Raw genomic sequence first — 23107 nt, forward strand, 5'->3', positions numbered from 1 at the left:
GGCCTTAAGAGATTTTCACTGGCTGTTTCTTCTGTCTGAATCACTCTTCCAGCAACTTCCACAGGGTGGACTTCTTGGTTTTTAAGCCTCAGCTTAAACGTCCCCTCCTCAAAGCAGACTTCCTAAAACCACCCAATGGAGGTAGGGACCCACCGTCTTACCTACGTCAGCACCCCTTCCCCAGGCCTTAGAGCAACCTGTCGTTTCCTTTGTCTGTGGTTCATTTTAATGCCTTGTGTTTGTCTCTTCACGAGGAGGGTAAGAGCCATGGGAGTGGGGACCCTGTCTGTCTTGTTTATGCAGCACAGGGCCTGCCCTGGCATATGGGAACCTCTCAGCAATCCCTCACCACCTTTGCAAATAAATTCACGGGACAGCTCAGGAAGGTTCAGGCAGGCACAGAGGCTGGGTGGTGGTGATCTTCTCCAAGGACCAGATTTGGTGGAAAATAATCATATTTTAGGTACAGAAGCTGTATGTCAGCCTTACCTTTATTTCTCCTTTCTTTCTTACGGCTTCCCTGAATTTTGTCTTTTTTTTTTTTTTTCCCAAGAAGGTAGTAAATTCAGAACCACTGGCCTAGAAACTCCCAGATCGTGCATAAATTTTGCCAAATTGTCTTTTTCCGGTGACTTCTGTTATATCCATATTTCATTTCATTCCCTTAAAAGTTGCCAGGACAATGAAAAGTCCACCTCATTTAACCAGCCAACCAAAACAGCCAAAGGTCAAATTCAGCTGCAGTTTCATTTGTGAAGAGGTGTTCAGATTACTAAGGAAGGGACCCTTTTCTGTATGCATGGTTTTAATTAGTATTATTTCCCTTCGTGTTCTGAAGCCCCTTCTATTTGCAACCTCACTTCCAATGAGTAATCCTTATCATTCTCCATAGAAGCCGAGGTTTAGAAAATTGTATAATCCCTATATTCTAACTCAGGAACTTGAAGCAGAGAGAGATTACCTTTGCCAAGAAAGAGAGTGGTTTTGTGCCTGAGTCAGCTTCAGATTCACAGTGTTTCCCAGGCTTTCAACACTCTGCTAATGAACTGTGCACTATTTTCATCTCTGTTTGCTTACGTGAGTATTCACCAAGCCACTGGCATCACATAAGATCAGTATCCAGGCTACAAAGACTTTTTCAGATTGCTAAAACCAGACATAGTTCAGGCTCTAAGTAACAGGAAGCAACTGGGAACAGCTGCTTTTGAATTACACATAAATCTAAGCAATGCTCCAATACAGCAAAAGGAGGGGAAAGACCTTGTCTCATTAAATAGCTAACAGGAGAGTGTATCCGATAGTAAAATCTTGGCAGAACATAAAATACCTGCTTCCTGCCAAATTCTAGTCACACAACATTAAGGTTACCTATCTGAGCACAGAGCACGGCCTTCTCATCATATATAATTCTATCAAGGAATCTCCCCGGTGAATCTTAGTTGCGTTTAGAGTGAGGAGAAACACTATTGCCAAGATAACCAGGGCCCAACCTTACAGGGATTTGTAGATAAAAATTAATCCCTTGAATTGTGCCCAGAAGCAAATCAGTGACTAATGGAAACTAGCAAGCAGAGGCATAACTAACCTCTTGGCGCCTCTAACAGCCAAAGCTTTTGAATAATTTTCCAGGTTAGCTCCTTAGTGGAGCACACAGACAAAAATCCCAGCTGAGCATTAGAAATGAGCGCAATGCAGTCTTGGTCTGTTTAATTTTCCTTTATCCTTTGTCGTGGCTCTCCTCCATGACTGTGTTGGAGGGTCTTGAGTTTGTTAGAGGGTGACCAACTTATGCCCCGTAGAAAGGTAATTTTTTTGCTTTTACTTTTATGTAGTCAAAAGGTAATTTTAAGAAAAATCCTGGGGTAAAAACATCCCATGGGAATATTTTAATCAAGTAGCACAACATTTCCCATATAAATGCTGCTCAGGGGCCGCCATGAAAATAATCCATTAAGTAAAATATTCCAGAATCAAATCTAATAAAGCTGGACAGGAAAATCCATCCTTCTGCTTTGGAATAGAAAGTCTCATAAAACTAGGCAAAGGTGTGCATGGCATTAAACTCTACCAGCTTTGTGTAATTCAGAGCATTTGCAAAAAAGCAAGAGAGTTAAGAAATGGGAAAATAAAGGGGTGATAAGATTCTAGCACGGCCACAAATGAATAGATGTAACTTCAAATAAAAGGAAAAGAAAATCAATTCAGTTAGAGAGATGTCAGGATGGAACAATTACTCATGACTAATTACCTTTTCAAAGATGGTGACGATGGGTTAGTTTTCTGTGATATTGATGAAGGAAAACCTTTGGGGAAATCATTTGCAAAGGTTAGCAAGGATATGAATTATTCTCTGGTATGTTGGAAGGCAAAGAATAAGTAAAACCCTAGTCCAGTCTAGTGAAGGTCACCAAGACAACCAAGCTGATACTATAAATTACCATTTTCTAAAATCCAAACCTGTCATCCATATGTCTCCCAGTGAATTATTTCCTCGAAAAGATGATTTGTTATGAAATGTTCAGTAACTCACCAAATGACTTTAAATAATTTTGTTCAGGAGTACGCTGTGAAAGGCAAGATTAGATGTAGTCACTCTACCTATAAATTAAGAATCCTTTCGGAACAATTACAGGAGGACTGTTTTAATGTCTGCTCTTGGCTTTGGCCTTAGAAAAGTTGGTGGTGTGTAGTGACACCTGCTCAGAGAGTGTACCTGAAAAAGCAAAACCACCTTGGTGGTTTTCACTGGCAGTCTTTGAATATAGGTTAATTATAGATTACAGCCTAGAGCTCTGATCAAAGATCATGCACATTTGTAAGAAATGAACAGACCGTGGCTTGGTTGGTCTATTTATTTTCATCATCAAAGATGCCTGTAAGTAACAAGAGGAGATGCATATCAAAGAAACCCTTCGCCTGGGTATGATGAGGTCAGGGCTATTTACAATATACCAGGATGTTCAGCAACCCCTATTTAAACTCTTTGTTTAAAATACACATGAATGCATACAACGGATCTGTGTATGTGTGTGTGTGTATCTCTCTGGCCTTATAGGTAAGGCCGTGTGCTTCCCCTGTACACAAAGGGGTCCCCCTGAGAACCTTCACATTGGCTGATGGTTAGACTCAGTTTGAACAGAAAATACATGGTGTTTTGGGCTCTTGTCAAAAGCATGGTGAACCAAATAAAGCGCATTAGCAGTACTGTTTAGACATCCAGTCTTGATGCTGAAACTTGAAGCAATTACCGAGACAACAGGGTTAATTCCCACTTGGACAGGAATTTATTTATCCTGACTTGCAGAAGTCACAGCTGAAAAATCCTCGTTTGAATGACATTTAAATGAGTTCACTGGGCATTTTAGCAATGTCTCCTGTCTGGTCTGCCTCTCCTCTGGGTTGACTGACCAGTTCACCATCCTTCTCACTCAAACCCCAACACTCCTTGCAACGTTCTGCTGATGGATCCCAACACTCTTTGCAATGTTCTGCTGATGCATTTTTAGCCGTGCCAGTCCCTCCACCTGCAGCACACTCTCTCCCTCCCCACTTTCCTAAGTACATCTCTTACAGACCTATACATACCTCCACCTTGCAGGTACCATTGCTTACTTATACCTCATTTATCACAGGCAAGCCAGGAAGCCTTCTCAGAACACAGCATCCGCAGAGGATGGTGAGCTCTCCATCCTCTGGCAGCTCAGACTGTCAGACTTGACATCATCTTCCTATCTTTCATGATTACTTGTCTTTAATAATTACATTAGCTCTAAACGGCTTAAAAGCAGACCAGTGAGTAACATGTCTCTGTGTCCTTAAAAATGAGAGCCTCCTACCTTCCTTATAGTAGGTAGCTAACAGTGTTTTGATTCACGAATGGATTGAGTTTAAATGGCCCTACATGTTTCTCCAGATTTTATGTGGGCAAACTTGCCTGTAAGTAGATGGCATTCATGGAAGCAAACTAGATGAATTTGTTAACCATAACATACATGCCAGAATTCTACATCATGATAACACTAGATACAAGAATTATTTCATCAAGTGAACAATGTTTTTTAAAAATATAGAAAACAATTTTCATCATCTTAGTTAAAAACTTTCCTCATTAAGGCCATTATTTTCAATTTGGAAATTTCATGGTCGAGACAATGGTAACTGCACATGAATTTTCCTTTTGTTGTTCTAGTTAAGAATTTTCAGTCACTGCCTCCTAGGAAAGCTGTTGAGAAAGAGGAGAATTTGAAGACAGAAGATGAATAAAGTCTTTCTATGAATGAGAAAAAACCACAGTGAAACCACTCTTGCTTGCCTACATTTTAAAAACACGTTTGGAAATGGGAAGAAAAGAAAAGGAAGAAACAGGACGAAGAGGTATCAGACTTTAAGATTCCCAAACATGAGTAAGTGTAGAGTACAGTGAAATAACTAACTTCAATTGCTAAGTCTCAGAAGATATTTCTGGAAACATCCATTAGCCTCTTCTCTCCTTGAATATTGGCTGTGCTACCAAAGTGTGGCTTCATGGACGGATGTTCCAAGTCTCCTTCTGCCATCCTAACAGAATCAAGGCATTAATGGGATTAAAACTGCCAGCGTCCAGAGAGATTTCAAACACTGATGTTCTGTTGTCAACACCATAGAAGAAGTCACCATTCTGTTTGTTAATGAGTATTATGAGTACTTTCAATGACTTCTGTGAAAATGCCGTGTAACCAGCTAAGGGCATTTTTTCCCCCAAATCTTTGGAAGTGTTGAGAAGAGCCTGGGCATCCTCTCTTCTGAACAAAGGAACAATTACTCTGATTATTCTTCATAAAGAATATTTTAAGGTTATGAATGCATTGTAGCATGTGTATCTTAACTCGCCTCTCTCTATGGGCATCTAGAGAGCTCTTAAAAATACAATAAAACTTGAACTAAAATTCCATGAAAACTCAGATAAGAGAAAATTACCTATCTCTGAATCCTCTTTGGAGAGCATCTTAGAGAGTTTGAAAAAGGACATTGATGGATTCCTGCAGACGAAAGTTTAAGAAGTAATAACATCTGAGCTGGGTGGAAAAAAAAAAAAAAAGATGCTAAAGTGCTCCCAGTGTATTCTGCTGATGCTTTAAGTTCTACACTGTAATAATTGGAATGGGATTTCATTACGAGAAGTTTTTACCCACTCACACCAACTGCATCCTTATAAGAGTGATGGAGACTAAGTGTACCTGTTCTGACCATTACCATTGTGGTCTCCAGGGAAACAGCCCAAGGAAGTTATGAAAGCTGTAAAAGTAGAGGAGGAGGGCAGAAGTCACTTCCAACAAGCTCAACACTTCGAATACTCGAAGCTTTAAAATCAATAAATAACAAATTCACACAATTTGACTTAAATATTCATGAGGGAGAAAAAAAAATCTTCATTTCCTCTTTATTTCAAAGATCCTAACACTAAAAAGCAGCCCATTTCCCTTGAAAAGTATTATTTGCATTCCATATTTCTTCAAAGAATACAGAGCCTCCATAAGATTGTCAATTATGGTAGATTTTAAGGTGTAGGTAAAGTTAAAATTAGCCATGAACATGAATACTTCATCTAAGTTCTTTAAATACAATAATTATTTATGTCTCTTTCACAGTTCTATTTTAGCTTTCCAAAGTACGTGGCTAAATCACACATAGGCATGATATTGTCTAAGAAACTCTTACATGTGATGGCAAAACCCCCATCCCCAATCTCCACACCTAGGATATACATTTTCCTTCTTGACCAGAGCTGTCTTCGAAATTCATGGGCCCTCACTGTAATGTGATGAGTAGTTACAGCCGGTGGATTTTGCCCTGGATTTCTTAGTCCTCAGCCTAACTTCACTTGAGACAGTTAGTCTCCAGTGTTACGATCCCTGTTTAGTGAGGAAAGAGAGAGCTCTTGAAATCTGTACTACAGAAGTCAAGAGGTAGCACGGGGAAGGAGAGCTGTCTCGAGTTTACATCCTCCAGATCCAGTATTTTCCAACATCTGCTATGTTGCTCTGCTGGCTTCATGGAGGTGGCCAAGCCTAGACAATTGGCCTAAACAGTTTGCCCTAAGTTGACCAATGGCACCGGGTTTATACACCCTAAGTTGACTTTCTAAGTGAGGTAAGAAAACCCAGCTTAACAAACATGAGCAGAGCCACAAGACTGTGGAGCGAAGCAAGATGGCAGGTATGTTTTCAAAATTCCAAGTCACATGTGGTTCTGGGTATTTATTACATAACCCGTACAATCTGAGATACGATCCAGCAGACTCCCATCTGCTTCCCAGCCCCTGTCTGATCCAGACAGAGTGAAGCTCTAATCTTCTGTGAGGGGCAGGGAAAGCAACGCCCCTCTTGCCTCCCTGAAGATAGAGGAGAACCCTGCCTAGGGGAGGGGGTGGATGAGGACAGGACTGCATCCCTGGAACTCCCTGAGAGCAGAGCTCATTCCTTCTATATTTTACAGAGGATTCTTCCTCTTTAAATAGCCATGTTCTCAGATGCTACCCTCAGCCCCATTCTCTTTTCACTCCACTAACTCTCCTTCGATACAAATCCAGACCCTTGGCTCCAAATCCTAGGGAGGATACAGGTATTGTGAGGGCAGAAATTTATACAGTTAAGAAAAAAAAAAAAGAATACACAACTTCAGATACAAAATTAGGTATGGAAGTGAATGTTTACTAAGAATAAGAAAAAAAAAAAACCCAGCATATTAACAGATAGGTCACAGATAGTCCTAGGTGCTACCCATTACGTCCCTTCCACTGTCACAGCATGCCAAGCTGCTGCCGTCACTGCAAACAAACTGCGACCCCTACCCTCACTCCCACTTCTGTCAATTTCCATTTTCACGTACTTGTGTCTTAGAAAATTACCTCTCTCACATAAGGCACCTGGCTGGTTGAGAGAGTTCACTGATGCTTGTGAGTCTTTCGTGCAGTATTTTAAGTTTCTGCATATTCTGGTTGATAACTAAGAGGGGAAATGAACCCAGTTATATCTAGTTATTACAACTGAAAAAAAATATTTAAAAACTAAAAATCCTTTAGAAAAATCTTGTTTCTTCTTTCCAAGAGCTTTGTTTTGTTTTACATACATTTCTTAACCAAAACCATATGTAAAAAAAAAATTTTTTTTATTTTAACAGCCCTACCACTGCTTTTTAAAATGCACATGGATTTGCAAGGTAGACAAAATATAGACTAGAAATTACTCTCAGTAGTTAAAATTCAATTGCACTGATGAAATTACAGGAAAAGAGTTCATTTTCTGGTGCTGTCTTTGGGTGTTTCTGAAATCCTGGTTGCTGGCTTACTCACTAATTTGGTAATTTGCAATAGGCTTCCCAGTCATTAGTGCAAATTAGTGAGGTTTAGCTATAATGTGAATATTAATATCTTCATTTAGATCGATTTCACGTGCCCTCTCCTAGTTTCTAAGGCCAAGTTTTTTTTTTAAACCTTGGAGAGGGGCGATATGAAATGCATGAATATGTTTACGAAAAGGCATTTGATAACCAATGCATTATTTTTCATTGTCTATGAAGAAAGTGTCAGTGACTTTGGTAATATTGTATTTCAAAAGCCCAAAAGACTGGCAGACAGCCCCATGCAGACAGCTCTGTATTAAAGGAATATTGGTCCTTGGCTGGAAAGGATTTTCTAGCCCAGCCTGAGCAATAACCACATGATCACATCTCACCAGCATCTAAGCTCCTGATGACAGAACGTGTGCCTCTCATTGGCTGGCTCCGAGCCCTCCATTCAGCCTTCTGCCCAGTCACCGGGGCCGTGTGCCTTCAGCTGCACAACCTCTGGGGCACACTGGAGAAGTGACGCCTTCTGTCCATAACCCTTTTAAGACCCTTTAATGTCTTCCAAAGTTGTCACCATGGCACTCACTTGCTTTTAAAATTCTCCCTGACAACCAATCCTCTTGGACGCCTGCCTTCACCATGGTGCTCCAGTTTCGTGCATGCTGGAGACTGCCACTGTCAGGGTCCTTTTTCCTAACAGAAGCAACATTGGAGTTTATCCTGTGAATACACTGAAACTACCGGCTTACTAGTTCCTTCAGGATAACCCTCTAAGCCTGGCATCCAGTCTGCTATTTTCGCCCGACCGGGGCCTCTGAGAATTCCGACACTTTCTCTCCCGTTCTTTCCTAAACGTGGCCTTATTTAAATTGAACGCTTGTCATCAATCAGCTCTGAGGCAAGAATAATCGCATGAAACTGTCTCCTCATGGAAAAGAAAGATACATTTACCAGCTGAGACCTCAAAATAAGACCACAAAACGGATGGCAGGATGGGAGGTCAGAATTCCTTGTTTTTCTGTGTTATATCACCTCCCACTTATGGTTCTAATATTCCTGAAAGAATCTTGAGCTTTGCATTTGAATCTGTGCTCTGACACATCTCAGAGACTCGGTTTCCTTATTTACAAAATGTGGATAGTAACACTACCTCACAAAGCTGCAGTACGCACTAAAAAATAACACACGTAAAATGCCTAGCCTGGAGCCTGGCCGAAACAGACAGTGATGTGATTACTGTAATTGGAGTCATTAGTAAAATGGCATGTGTTGGAACATCCACCCCGGTCCTTGCTGGGACCCTGGAGGTAATCACCGGTGAAATAGTCATTGGCACAATTGGGGGTCCAAATCCAAGAGGGGTTCTGACCAGAAGCACCATGATGTATGAAGAACCAAAGAGCTAAGCCAACTCTGCGTTCTTTCAGAAAAGATAAGACTCAAAAAACAAAAGGGGATGATCATCCAATACTGCAGCCAAAAGTCCAGCACAAGAAATTCTAGGGCCAAGATGTCAGAATTGAGATGGAGACAGCGCCAGAACAAGAACAAGTGGGAAGCAGGTGGCTGCCATCTTGGACCTCAAATGCAGGTGTGCGTTTCCAGCTGACCCCACTGAGCTAGTGGACACGTGGTGCTTGGGAAGGTGAAGTGGGTGGAAAGGGCCTGCAAGAGGACAGAGAGCCTAGGATGGAAGAGAGAGGAATGCTCTTGGCCCACTTGAGCTGTTTTTGAAATGCTGCATAGAGACTATTCAAATAATACCACCTTTGGAAAACACCTGTGTTCAGAGCCTGTCTACCTGAAAGATCACATTTTCCGAGCAGCAGACCTATTTCCTGAAAATCAGACACCTGCTACCTGAAGTCACTCCCTGCTGTGCAGAAACAGCCATCAGTTGCAACAGCTGTGTTCCCTTGAACTTTGCAGTGAAATGACCCTGCGTGGGCAGCAGGGCTCTGTAGAGTGTCCCACTGAGTGGCTTTGGTGGCCCTCTCCAGCTGCAGTCAATCTGTCAGCAGCCTTTATTGGACTCTTGTCCTCAGGGCTGTGGGCAGTGCTGGGAACAGATGCTCGGCTCTTTCCAGAAGAGAACAAGAACTTATCACTTCTCCAGCAGCATGCGTGGGCTCTCCCCTCTCAAAGTCCCTTCTCCTCACCCAAACTCTTCCTAGGACATTTCACAACTTCCCTACAGCCACTGTCAGGGTGCATCTGTAAGTTTTTAAAACTCTAGTGTAACATGCCTTCTCTTTAGACTCTTCTTGCCTGCTCTTGGAATTCACTGAACCCTTTCCCCGCAAGTTAACACACGCTTTCTGCTAGTGTGCCCCCACTTCAAAAGTTCGTTTCCAGGGGAGTGTTTGAGAGCTTAGTCTAAGGAAGGGGAAAAAAAAAGGAAAAAGAGAGAGAGAAGTGAAGGTGGGAGCCTCGCGAAAAGGGAAAATCAGAACAGATTGTAATGAAGCTAAACTGTCTATTCACTTGAATCAAATGCTATAAATTTCTGAGCACAGTGTTTGACAGTAAACTGTCATCAAAGCAACAGAGTCATTATAAAAATGCTAAGGGTATATAAATCTCATTGACTGCTTATCATTAACAGCACGGGGTGCTGATAGGAGAAGCCTGGCTCTAATTTATGTTTCACTAATAAGGTCCATTTTTGAGCATAGCTGTCAACTCTCTTACTCACCTTTCCCCAGTTTTCTAGTTGTTCTGGACAGCACCGAAATGAAATGTTAAAAGTCTGGTTTCAAGCATTATCTTTCACTCTAATATCTCATCCCTGCATATTGAAGCCTGTCTCACCTCTAATCAGAACTCTATAGCCAGATTGTTTTTCAGAAAGTAAACCAAAATGAGAGAGAGAGAGAGAGAGAGTCTTTGAAAAAAAGAAAGATTCAACAAAATATCATTTGCCCACTTTCAAAATGTAAAAGGCACAATGCACTGAAAATATTGGCCATCTCAATTATTCCATTCTTCTAACATGGTATCAGCTATTAATAATGTTCCTTTTTGTTTTGTTTTGGTCATGATGAAAAAACCTGCCCATAAGCTCCTAGAACACAGCCGGTGAGAGACTGGGTTCTTCTACCTAGATTGTCACATTTGTCTTCAGGCAAAGATTCAAGGAACTCAGAGCAGTTTACCCAAGTATTGGGCCACGTCCTCATGATCTCACAGATCAGAAAAAGCATCGCTGGTCCTTAACAGACGCCATCTAAGGCAGGGAACGTGTCCAAGGAAAATACTAACACAAATACCAAACAAAGCAGCACGTGGTTTAACCTCCACTACACCTTAGGGCTTGTCTTCTTGACATGCCAACACTCAAGAAAAAAAAAAGAAAAGAAAAGAAAAGAAAAAATTCAGTAAACTTGGAGAGAAAAAGCTTTCCTCCTTTTGGCATGTGATAAATGGAGTGGTATGTTGTATCTCCAAGCCCCAGCTTATTAGAGGCTTCTGGGGTTTCAAGGAATAGAAAGAATTTTCTAGAATGTGTCAAGCTGATATGTTGGACGGGGATTAAAAACTGAAGGCCACAGTGGGAGCTGAGCTTTGCCAAAATATTATAGCAATGAAGAGTAGATTTGTCAGCAATCAAATCACAGACCTCCTGGGTCATAACTGGTTCTGAATTAAAGAGGCGAAGATAAAGCCCGGGGGGGCAATGAGTTGCAGTCCCCCAGCCAGTTGTTTCTGACTGTGAAATGCCTCCTCTTTTGTGGCCATGGCCTCTGTGTATTTTAAAGCAGCATTTCTTATGAATTACAAAGGACTGTGCCTCAAAGTGAGAGAGATAACCAGGTTGCAGCGTGTCTACACTGAAGCACCATTAACCGAGTTGCAACACATCTACACGGCAGCGCAATTCTCACAGTCTGTGCCCCCGGGATGTCTCAGGTTTCTCATAACTGATGAGGCCAGTGTTTGGAGGACAACTCGGAACTGTGTGAGACTGAATTCTGCTACAACAGGTCTGGGTTCCCACTCCCCCAGCCAGATCATTCAGTTCAAGATCAACCAGCTAGGCTAGTGGTTAGTGCCATGGGTGAGCTGTTAGGGCCCTACCACCACTCCTTTCTGAATTTTGCTGTAACTCTCCAGAAACTTCCCCAGGTTCTTTCACCAGAAATCTAAGGACTTCACCATCTCCTATTTTCTCTAGCCTTCTGAGGGTTCACCCAATCCCCTTCAAATCTGCCCAGCGGTCTCCTTCCATCCCACACAACCACCCAGCACTCCGCTGGCTTGTCACTCCTCGGTCTGTGCTCTAAATCCTTTCCACCTTCTCCCTCTTTTTTTCTTTTTTTTTAATTGAAATACAGTCAGTTTACAATGTTGTGTCAATTTCTGGTGCACAACACAATGTCCCAGTCATACATATACATACATAAATTCCTTTTCCTATTTTTTTTTTCATTACAGGTTACTACAAGTTATTGAATATAATTCCCTGTGCTAAAATAGATAAACATGTTGTTTATCTATTTTATATATATATATATAAGTTAGTATTTACAAATCTTAAACCACTTTCTCCTCTCTTCAGCCTGTAGTTCCATGAAAGCAGCACCAGCCATTTAGTCAACCTGGATGGAATCCTGCCTCCAACATCACTAGATCCGTCCCCTGGCAGAAAGTCAAAACCTCTCTGAGGTTGGAAAAATGAGCATGGAAATCCAATTCAGACCCCTTCTCAAATATATTTAACCACTCACAGCTGCCAAGAGGGTAATCTCAGCTCTCTGCCATTTGGATCTGATGTATTCCCAAGAGTACATGGTGCTTTTTAGAGTCGCTCTGGGGAGGTGGCAGCTAGACTGTTGGTGATGGATAATTGATACCCCATCACCACCATTTGTCACCACCTATGCCTTGATTTAGAAAAAAGGTCTTGTATAGTATAAAAACTAAGTTCCTTTGCTTGGTACCCCAGACCCTTTGTGATGAGCCTGACCCTGACTCTCTGTTGTCCCACCAAACACAGCCCCCTTCACACACACACAAACACATTTTAATCCCCAGCCATACTGAACAACCCAGCTCTCTTCTGCCTACAGACTTTAGGACATCACCCCCGACCCTTGCAGTGCTCTTATTTTGTTTTTCGTCTAAGGTTCTAATCATCCTTCAAGTCTGAATTCAAATTTTGTCCCCATCAAGAAAACTCCCCGAGACCCCCCAGGCCAACTGTGGCTCTTCTGCACCCATTCTCTCTCCACAGCTTAGACTCAGTTCCAGCAGCCGTCATGGGTGAGTGTTTATTTGTAAGTCTGGCAGCCCCTTAGATTTAAGCTCCTTCAGGAACTGTGTCTCTTGATCTCATCACCAGGACGTACACAGTACCCAGTACACTGCAGATGCTCAAGGAATGTTAGAAGGATAAATGAACATTACCAATCTCTTCTACGGAACCTCTCCCAAAACTTCAAATAGAATCAACTCTGATTCAGTTTGTGGCTCCATAAATAAGGCATTGGTCTCGCCCACTCTTCCAGCATTGTCTCTAATGAGGGCTGAATGACAGTTTGCTCAAATCATCCTCCGCCAAATGTGACTTCATCTAGAAACTTACCAAAATTGCCCACCTATGTGAAGTCCACGTACCTTGAGAGACTTGTAGAGGATCAGACTGCAACCATCTAACTCACAGTCACTGCAATAACTAACTCCACCAGTAGGGAGTAGGGGTTTAAAAAAAAAAAAAAAAAAAAGATGAAAACAGCAATTCTGAGACCTTCCGATTTAATGAGCTTCAGAGAGGGAACACCTCTGCTCTTCCGTGTCTGGTCACACTCCTAGTTTTAGCCAGATGTCTCACTAAGGTGCGAAGCACATACCAACAGTCCATCTCCATGGCTGGAAAAAGAATTCAGTGCATATATATCATGAATGGAGGAGCGATGATTTGATTTTGTTAACAGAAGCAAATGCATATATAAACGACACAACTAAATGCTTATAGGTGATCCAGTCTACCCAACAATACAGTCAGAATCACACCCAGATGTGACAAGCAGTGCAAACAGAAGAAATAAGACAACCTTCCTCCTAATTCAAGCTCGGCTCGGTATTATCGTAAACTAGTAAGAGTATGCAGTTCAGCTGTAAATGCTGAGATGACAACAGCCCCACAAAGCACTCCTGAATCTCCAGGCATGCTAAGCAAAGAAAAGCAATTTTTATTTTTTGCTGATAAATGGTTTAATCAAACCTAACAGATGAGGCAATATATTTTGAGAACATTTTGTTGTTCAGATCATGGGGTCAGTAATTTTCTTTGGTGCAGACACATTACAGTGTAACCAAGCGTGTGTTGGGGGAGGAAGTGGTGGGAAGGGATGACATAGATTTTCTGCAAAAGGTAGGATAAGATGCTCTAAAACGCCTTTTATATTCTTATACTTAAAAAATTCTATAAAAAGAGATAGGTATCAGAATTGAGTTTTCCTGTGATTTGGCCAAAAAAAGACAAAAGAGCAATGCAACATCACATTCTCCAAAAACAAAACAAAACAAAACAAACAAACAAAAAAACACCAAAAAAAAAAAAAAGCATTAAAGTAGTAATAAGGTGGCTGTTAAATTTCAATACAGCTTCCAAAACTCAACTCAACTTACGTATGGTCTGAGGCCGACTTGGGCAAATATCACTAAAAATTAATGATCAGTTCACCTGAGTACTGCTGTGTAATTTGTGCAATTCAGTTCCGTAAAAGAGATGATCTCAGGCTGAGCCACAGGAAGACGTTGTTTTGGGGGACCGCTCAGCCCTGCACCACAGTCCAGGGCTTCCAACATTTGCAGCTGCGCACCAGGCACTTGCAGATTTCCTTCATGTTTTTGTGCAGGTCTTTTTATATGCTTGAGAGCAGACACTTCCAGAACCACACCAACTATAACTTAGTGGAAAAACTCAGCCTGCATTCACATAACGTTGTTACCAGATAATGGTAGTCAGCCATACTGGCAGACCAGTCGTGGCTTTCAAATGATTCTCACACACTAGCCTTCTGAACCGCCGACAACTCTGAGATGATGTGTATAGGAGAAGCACTGTCTCGTTTTACAGCTGAAGGCACTGAAGCTTGGAGAGATTAAACATCTAACAGTCAGCTAGTTTCGGGAAGTTACTAAGAGCCTATAGGTCTTCCAACCCCCCAGTTTAGGACTCCACCTCTGCTCACAGCTGCCAAGAGAGGGAGCTTTACAGAAGCTCAGTCCCAAGTCTGAATTTCTGCTCCACCAGCTACCTCCCAGGGCTCTTGTGAGGAAATTGCTAAGTCCTCTAGCTTCCCAGCTTACAGAAAGCTGACACAATCTCAGAAACCCTCAGCTCACATTTAACCTTTTGCAATTTTCCCATACAGCTGCATCCCCTGGAAGTGCTGGAGGTTCTGGAGCTAAGTAGGGCAGAAGTCCTAGAAAGACCACCTCCAAGGCATGAGACTTCAAAGGTAAGTAACTGTCCCAGTGTGCCTGGTTAACCCGGGGCCTGGGGTTGGCTTCCCAGCTTATGAGACTTTCAACACTGAAGCCAGGAATGAGGGCTCTCCTGGGAGTAGGTCTTTAATTATAAAAACCAGGACAGTCTCAGGCAAACCCAGGCATTTGGTCCTCCTAGTTTGCAAAATTTTAATGAAGTATCAGAAACAAGGACTTAACTCACCAAAGATGTTTGGAATGTTCTGCCCTTTATTTCCCATTTGCCCATCAATAAAAATTTATCAAGAATTCACATGAAAGAAGCCCAGTTTAAAAAAAAAAAAACCGAGTATGGACAAAAATTGGAACTAAACTGATCTTTCATGGGGGAGGGAGCATATGAAGCCTGTAAGGGAATGTTGGCACATGAGGGCTTCTGCCAGAGACAGTGCCCACCGACCCTCTACAGGCTTCTCTTAGAGAGTGTGTTGTGTATTTCTAGTTCACTCCATCTCCCACTTCTGGTGAGTTCTTTATAGAGAAAGGCTGTGTCTTATTTATTATACAACCTTGCAGAGTAGATGCTCAAGATGGGTAGGTGGATAGATGGGTGGGTGGATGGATGGACGGGTGGGTGGATGGATGGATGGGTGGGTGGATGGATGGTGAATGAAATGAGTGAAGGAATTAAATGAATAGTGACCTGACCTCAAACTACTGGGGAAGAATGGCCATCAATTCATGGAAATTACCAGGCAAATAGTGCTTTTTGTTGAAAGGAGATTTATTGAGAAGGTACTGGATTAAATGGGCTGTCGGTTCAGTTTTGTTTTGTGGCGTCTGACCTTTATCAGTTGATTCTTGTTGTTTAGTATTTATTGAGCAAGATTTGCTCTGTGCTTAAGCTACTCCCTGGGAGAAGGTTAGACACTTCTGGAAACTGCATTAACTCTTTCAAGCCACTAGGGTACTATTCAGTGAATTACTTTTCAGTAATTAAAGATGCTGCAACACAGAAACACAATGTGCTGGGAAATGGAGCGCTAATCTCTCTGCCTGCCTCCTCCTGCTGCGACTTCTGATTACCGAGGAGATAGGGTGCAAAGACTTGGGGATTACCCAATGACGGTCAGCCCTGGTTTCATATAAGAACCTCCAGTAGTCTCTTGCTAAAGCCTGTGGAATTTTCACATTAGAGAACAAAGATTAGCAGGATCAAGTGACTAAAGCACTTAACAGTGCTAATCCTCATTCCTGCACAAATTCACTCTGTGGTTTATACTTATCTCCTTCAAACTTTTTACTTTCTTTGCCCCTCTCTGTGCATCTGTAGGATGATAAGCACCATTGTAGGCTCTGGACAACCAATATCTCTCATCTTTTTACCTTCTACTATAAAAAAAAAAAAAAGCACTAGGTTTGAATGACTGCCTGTCTTTTTTCATACCCATATATACGCCTGAAACCTATTCACTGAGCAATAACGGTCTGCCCTCCCCAGCCCGTGTCACCTCGCCCCTTTAAAGCCAGTGAGATTCACTTTCCATTTTCAAACATCTCATGCTTTTAGTTTGCATCTTTAATTACCCAGGGCACTGGTCTTGTTTTATATGACTTACAACATGCAGTTTTGCCCTGAGTTCATTTAAGCAAAATCATCCCTGGTTTGAGCCAAGACATATTCAATATACAATTACCTGGTGGGTCAGAGCGCTGCCGTTTTGTCATTTTTGCTGGCATTTTCTCCATTATTGCTAAGTACTGAGCAGGAGAAGCTGTCAGAGCCACATGGCCGGCCTGAAAGTTAATTTTCCTAAATCGCACAATTCTTCAGAAACAGTTTACCCCCCCAAGCACAGTTCCCTTGAAAAGGGGCAAATAGGGTTAAGCTTCAAACTGAGTTATAGAGAACTTATCAAATGCAATGGTAGGAGGAAGCAATTAAGCAGAAGTTGGGTTTGCAAGGCTGCATGAGACTTTTAAAGACAATACAGAATTCGGTGTCGAAGCAGCTACTCAGAAACCTTTGAGGAGCAAGAGGTCTCACAGAACAGGATGTGCTGGGGTCACAGGAAGCAGGTACGACCAGGGAAGGATGTTTACTGAACACCCACTGCTCAAAGACAGGGTGCTAGACCTTTTATATGCATCAGTTCCTTCATTCTGATAATAACCTTTTAAGGTAGATATTTTTAGCCCCATTTTACAGATGAGAAAACAGAAGCAGAAATGTTAGGGGACAGACCAGAATACACAGCCCAGATGGGAAGTGAGGCAGCCTTGTTCAAACCTAGCTCTTCCGAATCCATGCACAAGGTTTGTGGCATTAAGTCACCCCCGAGATGGTTTGAAAGCAGCTCCTTTGTAACAGAAGACTAGTAGTCTAGTATCACGGTCTCTCCGACTGTAAGTCCTGAGAAGTACCAGAGGAACACAAAATGCCCAGAGTTTCCTGTCTTTACCCTACTCTCCTCAGCTCTACGCATTCTTACCTTGCCTCCAGGTGATCTGAGAGAAGTGTCACCTTGGTCTTTTCCTATTCTGGGGATCTCTTAACTCCCTGCACTTACTTCTCATGAAGAAAAGCTCTTTGAAGTCCAGTAAGTCACCCGGTTCCCAGCACCTGGGGAGTCTGAAAAGCATGAGTCAGCTTAGCCTCTTGCTTTGCCTTCATCTCAAAGACAAACGGCCTGTTCCAGTTTCCAAGGAAGAACAGAACCAGACAGCTGGCTGTTCCCTAAATCAGAGTGGCTTAGGGAGCAAACGCAAACCTCAGAGCTCATCAAAACACCAATGCTAATTATTTGGAGATAATTTTTCCGAACCCATCCTCTCTTAATCTTACTGTAAAGAACTCAAGAGTTTTGAGAGTCAATTTTAACAAATAGTTTCTCAGCTTGACACCTTTAGGTATTTCTGTTTCCAGCTGCATGAGGCTGGAAACTCAGACTGTGGATCACAGCCACTGGTGACCTACTTGGAAGGTAAAACTAGGTCGAGCCCAGAGATTTGGACTGTTTTAACCAAACATGTCAGTAGCTTTCATTTCCACTCAAATGGCATCTCCACCTGGGTTCATGGTGGACACAGCCCAGCACGTGTAGTTCCGGGACATGGAGGGTGAATGAGGGTCTCCTGATGGCGATGTGGCCCCACTACGCACCTCTCTCCATGCCCCACCCTTCCAGAACCTGACAAGTTTACACATACATGTGCTTCAAGTCACCCCTCACTGCCAAGCTGTGTAATAAAGAATTCACTTTACCCAAGGAGAGGTCTGGCCTTTAATCCAGCTCCAGCTGACCCCTGGGGAGGGACTGAGTTCAACCACATGGGCAACAACTCAATCAATCATGCCTTCAATGGGAACTCCAGACACCAGAGTTACAGCGAGCTTGCTGGGCAGACGAAATCATCACACAATGATGCCAGGAGGGTACTATGTCCCTGAGGACATGGTAGCTTCATGTTTGGAACCTTTACAGTCCCAGATTTCATCCTAAGCATCTATTCTTTTGGCTAGTTTTGATTTGTATCCTCTTGCTATAATAAAACTGTAACTGTAAGTATAGACACCCCTTGGAATCCCTGGGGGGTTGGGTCCAAGAACCCACCACAGATACCAAAATCCCAGGATGCTCAAGTCCCAGAGTAGGCCCTCCATATCCTTGGATTCTGCATCCTTGAATTCAACCAACCACAGATCATAAACTTAGTACAAGATCTGAGGTTGGCTCATTGATGAAGAACCTACAGATACAGAGGGTTAACTGTATACTTACTGAAAAAAAAAAAAAAACCCCACACATAAGCAGACCTGTGCAGCTCTAACCCATGTTATTCTTTCTCAGTTTCTAATTCAGCCTCATCGTAACCCTTCATATCATGACCTGAGATGTGTCTTTCCCAGGCTCACCCTAAAAGTCAAAGATAAAGACCTTGAATTTATGATCGCTACTCCCTCTGTCAAAAGAAAATTGTTTGGACAACTCAAATAGAGATTAAACTGCTATATTCATTCCATTCACATCAGGAAGCATTCAAAGACCAGGGAGTCTCCAAGTGGAAGAGAAACAGGATTGGAGTTCCATAGGGCAAGGAGAAGAGAAGACTGTGTGTCTTTGTGGTCTCGCTCAGGTAGCAGTTTTCACCTTTAACTGCTCTGAAACTCAAAATCAGAACGTGGTTCAGGATCACTGACATCGTCCCATCCCAGCAACTGTGGGAACAGAGCTCCTACAAGGCACTTTTGCAAGCCTTGCATTTTGTAGGTCAGTTAGGGTTTGGGGTAGGAGAGGTAGCAAAAAGAAGGAAAGTGAGAGAAAGGAAAGACAAGGGTCAAAGTTAAGGGAAACCGTGGCCCCTCTTATCTGCCGGGACTTTCATCTTCTTAAACTTCCTACTCGTAGGTGCTCGGCATCTAGACATTTAGAAGTGAGGTCTTTCCCACCAGTCACCTAACTCCTGCCTCCTCCAAGAGGCATGTACGCATCGGTGTTACCGTGCTGGCTAGACCTCCCTGCCGTGAGACTGGAGCCACAGCGCCCGTGGGTCTGTGTGGAACAGAAAGCGATGCGAGGCTTGTCTCTGGGATCTCTGTTGTGACATGCAGCATCTTGTTGACATTTTACTTGGAGGCTTAGAAATGAGTCTTGCTGGCTGCCTGGCTCTCTGAGCTTCAGAGATGGTGATTCTGCATTTTTATACTTTTGGGAAAAATAGACCTATCACAGCCCCATGAATATTTCTCACTGACTCACTGCAACACTGCTCTTCCTCTGGTTCCCAGCCCTCTGAACAGTGTCTTCCTATACCCTCCGCTCCCTTGATGATCAGGACAAGCATGTTTACTGAGCTGTTGGATGCTTGGAACACTAAGAGCCCTTGACTGTCCCTAAGTACGTGTGCTACTTGCTTCTCACTGTGTATTTTACAGGAAACAGTTTGTCGGTTCTCTGCACAAGATGTCAGGTTGGCCTTTCATGTGAAGAAGTGGGAGAACTGGGAAAATGTAAACAAACAAATAAACATCTTTGTACAACAAGAGAGAAAAACTTGAAGGAAGGTCTCTCTATCATAAAATACAGTGTGGAATCTTCCCTGCTTCTACTGCCCCTGCGCCTTTTCGAGCCTGATAGAAGAGTCTCTGGTGTGGAAGTCAGAAGACCCGGAGTTCAAGTCCAGCCCTCGGCCAACCAGCTGCGTGACCTCAGGCAGGTCACATGACCTCTCCAGGCCTCAGCGGCCTCACCTGTCAGCTTACAAATGATCTCTGAGGTCCCCTTCAGCTCCACGTTTTTACAATAAAGAGCAGGCAGAGGAACACGTGCTTCCCCTGGGACCAGAAGTGGGACAGGAGAGGGAAAGCAAGGGAAGGGAAGCCTTTGCCACGTGACTGGCTTGAGAAGGAGTCATGCTTCCCTTCTTTCCCTAAGGGACTACTTTGCCCAGAGTGGCCCTGAGCTCCTCAGCTCTGAGGAATATATTAAACATCCAAGAACTGCTGTTATTTTAAGTGATGAAAGGTACCTCTGAGACTGGACTGGCACTGAAGGCAGCCTGAGGGTTATGTCGTCCTAACTAACGGGCTGTCAACCCCCCGAGAAGGCATGATGGGCGCCGACAAAGAAGAGATGATTCCCACTTAACAATGAAATAAACTACCAGGAACCTACAGACATCATGTTAATACTGGGAGGGAAGGTACTGAGACGATTCTCTTAAATATCCCTCATTTCCATGTTAAGTGCAGTCATCAGATATTAATATTTACATGAAATATGTAATAATTTGATGTCCCAGTTGCAAATGCTTTACGGTCAGGCACTGAACAGCCCAAAACGATGTTTGGAAGTTTTCTCGGTAGCATCCTGGCTGCAGTTAAGTTCTGTTGTAAGTCTCATAGCCACTAAAGCTCTTCTAGTTTGCATCTGTGTTTCTGAGCATCCTGACAAGCAAAGAGAATATCGCTCTTCAGAATACACAGGATAAAGCAAATTAAAAGCAATTGGTATTTTCCACCAAAGATGCTGAAAAGTTTTAAATTTGAAAGGAGCATTCAGATCCACCCGACTTCCTCGCTGATGGACGGAGAAGCAGCAGTGGGCAGGCGTTTACACTCTGGGAAGAGAAGCATAAGAGTCTTTCTTATTTGGGGTTGAAGTAAAGTTTTCTTTACTTTTCTAAGAAAATAAACACTACTCCTGAATTCCTTCCCACCTGAGCATCAGATGGACTTGTCTAAGCCCCAGGTTCACATCAGCAAATAGTCCATGTTTGAGATTTTGTCAGATTTTGCCAGATGCTAACCCTCAGCCTCCAGGTGTGTGTATTGGCAGGTATTCAACAAATAGAACCACCGACTGTGTGCCCACCTCTACGCTCGACACTGGGAGGGAAGCAAAGATGGCAGAGATTCCTGCCCTAGTCAAGAAAACAAACATGCATACGGAGAGAGAAATTCAGAAGAACAGGGGGACAGAGACAGAAATGACCAAGTCTGCTCGGAGGACCTGGAGAAGGCTTCTTCTACAGAACTCTCTATTTCTACAGAACAGCCCGTGCACTCAGTTCCTAAGCAAGGCAGAGCTATGAAAAGCCCCCTTAGGAGATGCAGTGCCTCTCCGTGTGGCACAAAGCCCTCGTGAGCACTTGGAGTGAGCACGCTGGAAATTCAGGGAAACCTTCCACTCTGTAGGGCGATCTGCATGAGAATACAAGGCATGAGGGCACATGACCATCACATACCTACCCATCTTCCTGCCAATTAATTCTCACGCAAAAGTAAAACACATCAAGAACCTCCACTTTGGAAACACATTTCTCCCCACCTCCCAGGGGTGACACCTGCCAGACATCAAAGGCCCTACCTGCTCTTCGGGCTGTCCTGCCAATAACAGAGGCACAGCCAGACCCAAAGGGAAGAAAACAAAGGGTGAACATAAAACAGGATGTTTCTGTCAGCCAGAGAGCACGGCTTTTGCTGGAATCCACACGACTGCTGAGAGGTACCGGAGAACTTGAAAAATCAAGTTGACACTTGCTATTTAGGATTGCAATAGAAAGTCCGTTATAGTAGTTGTTAACATTCTGAATAATACTTAAAAACAGTCATCTATTTATAATTTATCTTCTAATATAGCACTATTATTTCGGGAAAGCTTGCAGCAAGACTCAAATGGCCTCATTCCAACCACCAAAATCAATTCTTTTGTACAAATTTGATATAGGCAGCCTGGGTACCATTTGAAAAAGCTCACTGACCTGTGAAGCCTGGCATTTGCACCATAAAATGCAGGCTTTATTTGATGAAGTTATTGAACACTGTGCTTACCTCATCTAGAGTTGAAAAGCAGTCAGACATTCTTTCAGTTTTTCTCTTTAGGAAGAAGTTTGGTATAAGTGGCAAATCAATTTGTTTGTGCTCTGGATTTGGGTAAAGACACAGACAGTCTAGATGCACTTAATGAAAACTATAAGTTAATTTTGAGTGTGATGTTGGAGGTTCATTGTCAAGTAAAAATGATGGAGATTATTTTCAAAAAGCAATAGAAATGGTGGGAAAAGACAATGCAATGTCTGAATGGGGGTCTATTTTCTTCACTAGATTGCTAATGAAAAGTTTATTTTCGTATACTTTAATCATAGAATTCAGGGGAAATGAATGATGCACAAAATCTATCTGCTATGTTAAATGGGGGATAATTAAGAATAAAAATATTCACCTTCTTAATATTTGGCTTTCCAACACTCCATACATGAATTAACCTCCTGATTTCTCACTGCCACACTGCAGCCAATCAGACATTGACTTTTAATAGTAAAACAAAAGCAGTCCAAAAATACCTGGAACCACTTCATAAAAGGAGCAAGCTTAGTTGTAACCATTCACCACTATTTTACAAGATTGTAAAAATATCAGTAAAATTTAGCAGGCTGAACCATAGGGGAGAATTGTCTAATTTCACACAGGTTCATATCACTGATGAGGGCTTCCAGCATCTAATTCCGGCAGCTGTATACAATACGATCTATAACCATGAGTCCAAAAAGGTCCAAACACTGGCTGGAGTGTGGCAAAAAGTCAAACTTTTCAGGATTATTCTGAGATTCCTTGTTTGATGGGCATGATTTTCTTTAAACTCAATCCGTTTCTTCAGAAACTTGACAGAATTGATCAAGCAGACACTTGATAATCTGGATCAATCCTAAGGTTACAATTCAATAGGCAATGGCAGAAATTTAATTGCACTCAATAAAACCCATCCATCATTTCTGAGATTGTGATTCTGTTTCTGCAGATCTTCAAATTTAGTGATTCTCTTAAGCATGGGTTGTTTGCTAAAAG

The 23107-nt window shown here is 42.5% G+C and overlaps 2 long non-coding RNA genes across 2 annotated transcripts in view; one reads left to right on the top strand and one right to left on the bottom strand.

Moving 5' to 3' along the window:
* The window catches only part of LOC116157203 (uncharacterized), a 153974-nt gene that overhangs the window by 22579 nt on the left and 108288 nt on the right, over positions 1-23107 (bottom strand). The gene's annotated exons all lie outside the window — the stretch shown is intronic.
* LOC135322774 (uncharacterized) overlaps positions 1-23107 on the top strand; it is a 37488-nt gene that overhangs the window by 373 nt on the left and 14008 nt on the right. Inside the window, exon 2 of the long non-coding RNA XR_010383609.1 lies at positions 14706-14792. This is a non-coding gene — a long non-coding RNA (uncharacterized LOC135322774). The remainder of the gene's footprint in view (positions 1-14705; positions 14793-23107) is intronic.

Source organism: Camelus dromedarius, chromosome 13 (assembly GCF_036321535.1).
Source record: "Camelus dromedarius isolate mCamDro1 chromosome 13, mCamDro1.pat, whole genome shotgun sequence".
NCBI classification, from domain to species: Eukaryota; Metazoa; Chordata; class Mammalia; order Artiodactyla; family Camelidae; genus Camelus; species Camelus dromedarius.